The sequence below is a fragment of the Canis aureus genome, chromosome 10, assembly GCF_053574225.1.
Source record: "Canis aureus isolate CA01 chromosome 10, VMU_Caureus_v.1.0, whole genome shotgun sequence".
NCBI classification, from domain to species: Eukaryota; Metazoa; Chordata; class Mammalia; order Carnivora; family Canidae; genus Canis; species Canis aureus.
In genome coordinates this window covers 22716831-22726135 of record NC_135620.1, presented here as the reverse complement: position 1 = coordinate 22726135, position 9305 = coordinate 22716831, and positions in this window count along the sequence as shown.

Here is a 9305-nt window from a genome sequence, read left to right as displayed (position 1 = left end):
TTAGTGGGTCTTGTCTATAATTATTACTGTGATGTTTTGCAAGTGGTGATTTTCTATTTCCCTATCTCCTTCTACACTAATTGGAATTCTATAAGGTAGAGCTATCTCTTTCCCCCCATTTAAAATTTATTTTATTTTCTAAGATGTTATTTGTTTATTTGAGAGAGAGATAGCACAGGTGCAAGAGAGAGCAAGGGGGAGGGTGCAGAGGAAGAGGGAGAAACAGACTCCCTCCTGAGCAGGGAGCCTAATAGGACCTCCATCCTAGGACCCTGGGATCAAGACGTGAGCCAAAGGCAGACACTTAACCAACTGAGACACTCAGGTGCCCTCCTTCTCCTCCATTTTTTAATCTTAATTTTTTGGAGATGGAATTAGCTTTATTTTTTTAAAAAGATTTACTTATTTATTTGAGAAGAGACGGGCTGAGGGAGAGCGAGAATGTCCAGCAGACTCCAGGGGCTGAGCACAGAGCCCTAGAAGGGGCTCAGTCCCATGACCTGAGATCATGACTTGAGCTGAAATCAGGAGTTGGCATTTAACTGACTGAGCCACCCAGGCGCCCCTGCAATTGGCTTTATTAAGCAATTTGTGAATTGGTTAGCATCCCATCAAGCAAGTAGAGAGAGGCTCTTTCCCTATTTATCTAACTGATTATTTATACTATGGATTTAGAAGTTTATTTTGTCCTCTGAGTTAAAGTCCAATAATATCACCGTTTCTTTTGTTGCTCAAATTGTTCCACCTTTGGCTATGAGGAGAGCTCCTTCAGGATAACTTCTTTCTTCTTTCAACAAATCCTCATCGGGCATTTTGTTTGTTCTTAGCATGTCCTTACTTTCTGGAACCACAATATGTTCCAGGTTTCATGTTCCAGGTTCACATCTCCCTGATGCATCTTTGGAACCAACCACATCTCCAAGGGGCCTGCCCTGGTTTTTAACTGAAGAATGGTGTTTACAATCCATGATGTGGGTGTTGTCTTACTATATTTTATGCATTTTGAGTACTAGTGTTCTAACATAGTGAGACAAGGCATGGAACCTTTCCATTAGCTGGAAGAAAGAAGGAGTTATCACCTTCAACCTTTCTTATCTACCTACCTTTACTTTTATATGACTTCCTCAGAAGCAATACTTTCTCTAACAGATGGGTGAGGCAGTCTTTAATTAAAAATTGTTCTTGGGGGATCCCTGGGTGGCGCAGCGGTTTGGTGCCTGCCTTTGGCCCAGGGCGCGATCCTGGAGATCCGGGATCGAATCCCACGTCAGGCTCCCGGTGCATGGAGCCTGCTTCTCCCTCTGCCTGTGTCTGCCTCTCTCTCTCTCTCACTGTGTGCCTATCATGAATAAATAAAAATTAAAAAAAAAAATAAATAAATAAAAGAAAAAAAAATTGTTCTTGGGGTGCCTGGGTGGCTCAGTTGGTTAGGCGACCAGCTCTTGATTTCAGCTCAGGTTATGATCTCAGGGTTATGGGAATGAGCCGAGTCAGGTTCCACATTCAGCATGGAGATCTCTCTCTGCCCTTCCCCCATGCCATGCTCTAAATAAGAAAGTAAATAAGTAAATATGTTTTAAAATTTAAGAGGGAGAATGTGCGAGGTGGGGGATCATAGAGGGAGAGGGAAAGAGAGAATCTCAAGCAAACTTCCCACTGAGCATAGAGCCAGGTGCAAGGCTTGATCTGAAGACCCTGAGATGACAACCTGAGCTTAAATTAAAATAAAATGTATTTTTAAAAAAACTTATTATGGCCTCCTTTCCCCTACTATATATAAATTCAGAATGGGGGATCCCTGGGTGGCGCAGCGGTTTGGCGCCTGCCTTTGGCTCAGGGCGCGGTCCTGGAGACCCGGGATCGAATCCCACATCGGGCTCCCGGTGCATGGAGCCTGCTTCTCCCTCTGCCTGTGTCTCTGCCTCTCTCTCTCTCTCACTGTGTGCCTATCATTAAATAAATAAATAAATAAATAAATAAATAAATAAATAAATAAATAAATAAATAAATTCAGAATGGGCCAAGTAGCCATTTTCTGAAACCAGATTGAGTTGTTGGCAAAAACAAATATTGTGTCTACCGATGACCATACTGCCACAACTTGGATTAGGGTGGCTTAATTGAAAGAAGTTGGCCCAGAGATGCCTGAGTGGCTCAGCGGTTGAGTGTCTGCCTTCAGCCCAGGGCATTATCCTGGAGTCTTGGGATCGAGTCCCACATCAGGCTCCCTGCTTCTTCCTCTGCCTGTATCTCTCTGCCTCTCTCTGTGTGTCTTTCATGAATGAATAAATAAATAAGTCTTTAAAAAAAAAAAAGTTGGCCCAGAGTACTATTTCCAGTTGTATTTTTGGATGCTGCCCTGCAGGTTTTCACACCCTGGGCAAATTGTGCCATAAAAAAATTTAGATGTGGTACACATGCATGAGTGTATGTAATAAAGAGGGAGAGGTGCATCTTTAAAGAGGAAAAGAGAAAGCAAAGCCAATATGATACCTGGGCTGCAGACATTCCTTTTTTTTTTTTTTTTTTTTAATGATAGTCACAGAGAGAGAGAGAGAGAGGCAGAGACATAGGCAGAGGGAGAAGCAGGCCCCATGCACCGGGAGCCTGATGTGGGATTCGATCCCGGGTCTCCAGGATCACGCCCTGGGCCAAAGGCAGGCGCCAAACCGCTGCGCCACCCAGGGATCCCGTCTGCAGACATTCTTAGATGAATTTTAGGAGGGGATACAGGGGAGGTTGAAGACCTAAAAATTGCCAGTGTTCTTGAAAAGTACCCTGAGGGGTACCTGTGCTTGCTCTTAGTCTGTAATATCAACCATAACCATGAGTAAAACACCTGTTTAGAAGGTACTGTACAATAATGTATAGATAACACTTCAACACTGGTTTCCTTGGAGCTCACTATCTCGCTGGGGAGACCAGGCACACACGGAAATGTGAACAATGAAAGGGACTTTGAGTGAAACGTGACAAATTGAACCCATGTGTTTGTTACCATTCCTCCTGAAATCCAACCAAAATGGCAGAAAAAAACATAAACCCATAAGGCAAAGAGAAAAGAACAAGAGGTGAAACATGAGAAATGACAACTATTTCAGAAACTCTAAAGTTGATGGAACAGTGGGTGCTGATACAAGGCCAAAGCATATGCTAGCAGTGAGGGAAAAGCAATAGGAAGAAGCCAGTTTGTGCCACAGAACTCTAGAAATGTCCCAAACTTGGCACCATATGCTTGTTCAACAAGGTTCAGGGAAGGCTTAAAGACAAAAAGACTGGAGGAAAGTTTATGTAAGAATCTGCACCTTTGGGGCAGGGCCTGGGTGGCTTAGCCGGTTAAGCATCTGCATTGGGCTCAGGTCATAATTCCAGGGTCCTGGGATCGAACCCAGCAGGGAGCCTGATTCTCTGTTTCTCCCTCTGCTGCTTGCCATGTTTGTTCTCTCTTCCCTTTTCTCAAGTAAATAAATAAAATCTTTAAGAAAAAAAAACAATCTGCACCTCTGTACACAACTCTTCTGTTTATGCTGTATTAGTGATTTGTTTCATAACCCCTTTACTGCAAGATTTCACAAAAAAATGGCAATGAGCACCTGTGTTTAACCTGCCCTGATTAAGAAGCATTATGTTAATTTGAAATTAAATAAAGACAGGGCACCTGGTGGCTCAGTTGGTTAAGCCTCTGCCTTTGCTCAGGTCATGATCCCGGGGTCCTGGGATCAAGCCCCTTGTTGGGCTCCCTGCTCGGTGTGGAGCCTGCTTCTCCCCCTCCCTCTGGCCCTCCTCCCTGCTCATGCTCTCTCTCTTATAAATAAAATATTTTTAAAAATAAACAAATAGAATAAAAAGATGGTTTCTGTACTAGGGAAATCCATTATAAAATCCAGGATCACAAAGCATGTAAGCCAACGCCATTAGATATTTGCGCAATCCCTAACTAGTTAGCTATCCTAAAGGGAATCATGAGTATTTGGACAAAGGAGAAAACACTCATTCATCCAAAATTTAACAGCTATTACTAAATACCCTGTCTCTGTCCTCCAAGAATTCACAGGCTATTAATAAGCAAGTATAGATATTGTTTAAGTAATACAAAGAAGTTGATAGAGAGCTTAGAGTCTGAAACAATTGCTAGGAAAGTTTGGATTAGCCTTTCACAGGAGGTATATTTGAGTGAGAAAAAATTGGTGGGCATGACTAGAATCCTGTTTGTGTGGGACACCAGCAGGTTCAGGCTACAAAGGGGAGAAAGGGATTGCTATATTCCCAAGGCTATTACATGTCAGGGTATTATAAAAATTGTATTTTATCTGGGAAACAACAGGAGAGACTCACATTCAAAAAACATTTAAAATCTTTTTAAGAATGTCAAGCCTGGAAGCAGAGAAACCAAGTGAATGACATGATCTATAAGAACAAGCCAAGCTGGGACGCCTGGGTGGTTCAGCGGTTGAGCGTCTACCTTTGGCTCAGGGCTTGATCCTAGAGTCCCAGGATCAAGTCCGACATTGGGCTCCGTGCTTGGAGCCTGCTTCTCCCTCTGCCTATGTCTCTGCCTCTCTCTCTTTCTGTGCTCTGTGCCTCTCATGAATAAATAAATAAATAATTTTTAAAAAGCCAAGCCCCGAGTCTTCACTAAACCAAATTGTGACTCAAATTCTATTATCTCAGTTTGTTTGAAATAATATTACTAGATCCTTTAGAAAATATCAAAAAAGGAGAAAAGAAGGAAGCAGTAGGACCAGGAAGAGAAAAATTAGTACACAAGTAATGAAGAAATTGATAAAATCCATGATGTCAATGGTGTGGGTAAATATTTATGTATGTGTCATTAATACTCAATTATATGAAATGCATAGCTTTAATTAATTTAGCACCTTACAATCAACATTTTTAAAAATTGTAAATTTTATTTAAATTCAATTAATGTATAAAGTATTATTAATTTCAGAGGTAGAGGTCAATGATTCATCAGTCTTATATAATACCCAGTGCTTATTACATCACATGCCCTCCTTAATGTTAATCATCAAGTTACCCCACCTCCTCATCCTCTCTCCCCTCCAGCAACTCTCAGTTCGTTTCCTACGATTAAGTCTCTTATATTTGTCTCCCTCTCTGATTTCGTCTTGTTTTACTTTTTTCTTTTCCCCTATGATCCTGTCCTGTTTCTCAAATTCCACACGAGTGAAATCATATAATGATTGTCTTTCTGATTGACTTATTTCACTTAGCATAATTTCCTCTAGTTCCATTCACATCATTGTAAATGGTAGGTATTCATCCTTTCCGATGGCTGAATAGTATTCCACTGTATTTATATATTACATCTTCTTTATCCATTCATCTGTCGATAGACACCTGGGCTCCTCCCATAGTTTAGTGTTTGTGGACATTGCTGCTATACACATTGGGGTGCAGGTATCCCTTCAGATTACTACATCTGCATCTTTGGGGTAAATAGCCAATAGTGCCACTGCTGGGACACACGGTAGCTCTATTTTCAACTTTTTGAGGAACCTCCATACTGTTTTCCAGAGGGGCTGCACCAGCTTGCATTCCCATCAACAGCGCAAGAGGGTTCCCCTTTCTCTGCATTCTCACCAACATCTGTCATTTCCTGACTTATTTTAGACATTTTGACTGGTGTGAGGTGGTATCTCATTGTGGTTTTGATTTGTATTTCCCTGATACCAAGTGATGTAGGACATTTTTTTCATGTGTCTGTTGGCCATTTGTATGTCTTCTTTGGAGAAATGTGTATTCATGTCTCCTGCCCATTTCTTGACTGGATTATTTGTTCTTTGGGTGTTGATTTTGATAAGTTCTTTATAGTGTTGGATACTAGCCCTTTATCTGATATGTCATTTGCAAATATCTTCTCCCATTCTATTGGTTGTCTTTTCGTTTTGCCAATGGTTGCCTTTGCTGAGCAAAAGCTTTTTATCTTGATGAAGTCTCTCCATCCCTACACTGTGAAGAGTTTTTTTTGTTTTTGTTTTTTTATTTATGATAGTCACACAGAGAGAGAGAGAGAGGCAGAGGGAGAAGCAGGCTCCATGCACCGGGAGCCCGACGTGGGACTCGATTCCGGGTCTCCAGGATCGCGCCCTGGGCCAAAGGCAGGCGCCAAACCGCTGCGCCACCCAGGGATCCCTGTGAAGAGTTTTAATCAAGAAAGGATGTTGTACTTTGTCAAATGCTTTTTCTGTATCTTCTGAGAGGATCCTATAGTTCTTTCCTTTCTTTTATTAATGTAGTGTATCACATTGATTGATTTATAAATGTTGAACCACCCTTGCAGCCCAGGAATAAATTTCACTTGGTCATGGTGAATAATCCTATTAATAAACTGTTGGATCCTATTGGCTAGTATTTTGGTGAGAATTTTTGCATCCATGTTCATCAGGGATGTTGGTAAGTAATTCTCCTTTTTGGTGAGGTCTTTGTCTGCTTTTGGGATCAAGGTAATGCTGACCTCATAGAGTTTGGAAGTTTTCCTTCCATTTCTATTTTTCAAAACAACTTTAGAGTAATAAATATTAATTCTTCAAACGTTTGGTAGAATTCCCTTGGGAAGCCATCCAGCCCTGGACTCTTGTTTGTTGGGAGGGTTTTTTTTTTGTTGTCGTTTTTTTGGTTTTGGTTTTTTGTTGTTGTTGTTGTTGGGAGGTTTTTGATTACTGTTTCAATTACCTTACTGGTTAGGAGTCTGTTCAAGTTTTCTACTTCCTCCTGTTTCAGTTTTGGTAGTTTATACATCTCTAGGAATGCATCCATTTCTTCCAAACTGCCTAATTTGTTGGCATATAGTTGCTTATAACATGTTCTTATAATTTTTTGTATTTCTTTGGTGATCTCTCCTCTTTCGTTCATGATTTTATTAATTCAGGTCCTTTCTCTTTTCTTCTTGATAAGTCTGGCCAGGGGCTTATCAATCTTATTAATTCTTTCATAGAACGAACTTTTGGGCACCTGGGTGGCTCAGTTGGTTAAGTGTCTGCCTTCAGCTCAGGTCATGATCCCAGGGTCCTGGGATGGAGCCCCACATCAGGCTACCTGCTCAGTGGATAGCCTGCTTCTCCCTCCCCCTTTGCTTGGGCTCTCTCTCTATCTCAAATAAATAAATAAAATAAATCTTTTTAAAAAAAAAAAAAAAAAAAACAACCAACCAGATCTTAGTTTTGTTGATCTGTTCTGTTCTCTTGGTTTCCATTTCATTGATTTATGCTTTAATCTTTATTATTTCTCTTCTCCTCCTGGATTTAAGCTTTATTTGCTTTTCTTTCTCTAGCTCCTTTAGGTGTAAGTTTAGGTTGTGTATTTGTGGCCATTCTTGTTCTTAAGAAAGGCTTAAGAACAATATATACAAAGGCTTGTATATATTGCTATATACTTTCCTCTTAGGACAGCCTTTTATGCATCCCAAACGTTTTGAACAGTTATGCTTTCATTTTCATTTGTTTCCATGAATTGTTTAAGTTCTTCAATTTCTTGATCCATTCATTCCTCAGTAGGATGCTCTTTAGCGTCCATGTATTTGAGTTCTTACCAAATTTCCTCTTGTGATTGAGTTATAGTTTTGAAGTATTGTGGTCCGAAAATATGCAGTAATGATACCAATCTTTTGGTGCCAATTGAGACCTGATTTGTGAAAGTATGTGATCTATTCTGGAGAATGTTCCCTGTGCCCTCAAGAAGACTGTGTGTTGGGGATCCCTGGGTGGCTCAGCGGTTTACCGCCTGCCTTTGGCCCAGGGCATGATCCTGGAGTCCTGGGATCGAGTCCCACGTCAGGCTCCTGGCATGGAGCCTGCTTCTCCCTCCTCCTGTGTGTCTGCCTCTCTCTCTCTCTCTGTCTATCATAAATTAAAATAAATAAATAAATAACTTTTAAAAAATAAAAATAAAACAAAAGAAGACTTATGTTCTGTTGCTTTAGGATGGAATGTTCTGAATATATCTGTGAAATCCATCTGGTTCAGTGTGTCATTCAAAGCCCTTGTTCTTTTGTTGATCTTTTGCTTAGACAATCTGTCCAATGCAGTGAGTGGGGTGTTAAAGTCCCTACTACTATTGTATTATTATTGATATATTTCATTAATTTTGTTATTAATTGGCTTATACAACTGGCTGCTCTATGGTAGGGATTAGATATTTACAATTGTGAGATCTTGTTGGACAGACCCTTTCTGATATAGCATCCTTTCCCATCTCTTCTTACCATTTTTGGTTTAAAATCTAATTTGTCTGGTTTAAGGACTGCTATCCTAGCTTTCTTTTTATGTCCATGAGCATGATAAATGGTTTTCCACCCCCTCACTTTAAATATGGAAGTGTCTTTGTGTCCAGCATGAGTCTCAGCATATCAATGGGTCTTGCTTTTTATACAATGTGATACACTGTGTCTTTAGATTGGGGCATTTAGTGCATTTACATTAAGAGTAACTATTGAAAGATGAATTTAGTGCCATTGCATTACCTGAGAAGTCCCTGTTTCTGTATATTGTCTCTGTTCCTTTTTGGTCTATGTTACTTTTAGGCTCTCTCTTTGCCTAAAGAATCCCTTTTAATATTTCTTGTAGGGCTGATTTGGTCATCATATATTCTTTTAGCTTCTGTTTGTCCTGGAAGCATTTTATCTCTCCTATTTTGAATGACATCCTTTTTTGGCTGCATCTTTTTCTCATTTAGCATCCTGAATATATCATGCCAGTCAGGTTACAGACCTCTTGTCCCAAACTGTTTTCAGGATTTTCTTTGTCTCTGAGATTTCCAAGTTTCACCGTTTAATGTTGGGATGTTGATTTACTTTTATTGATTTTGAGGGGGTTCTCCGTGCCTCCTGGACTTGAATGCCTGTTTCCTTCCCCAGATTAGGGAAGTTCTCTGCTATAATTTGCTCTAATATACTTTCTGCCCCTCTCTCTCTTTCCTCTTCTTCTGGGACCCCAATTCTTCTAATACTGTTTTACTTTCTGGTATCACTTATCTCTCAAATTCTCCCCTCGTGATCCAGTAGTTGTTTATCTCTCTTTTTCTAAGCTTCTTTATTCTCCATCATTTTGTCTTCCACATGCTCCATTCCTCTAGCCCTGGAGTTCTGCAGTTCTCAGTGTTCAGTAAACTTGGTCTTGGCTGGATACTCTCACGGACCTTCTGAGGGCGTGTCTGCCCGGGGGCGGGGTGGGGATTCCACCACTCTCGCCAGGGGCCCGCCTAAGTGGGCTCGGGAAGGCTCCAGGTGGCTTTTGTTCACTGAAGGCTTCCCAGGCGGTTTTAGAGAACTTAGTGATCAGTTGATT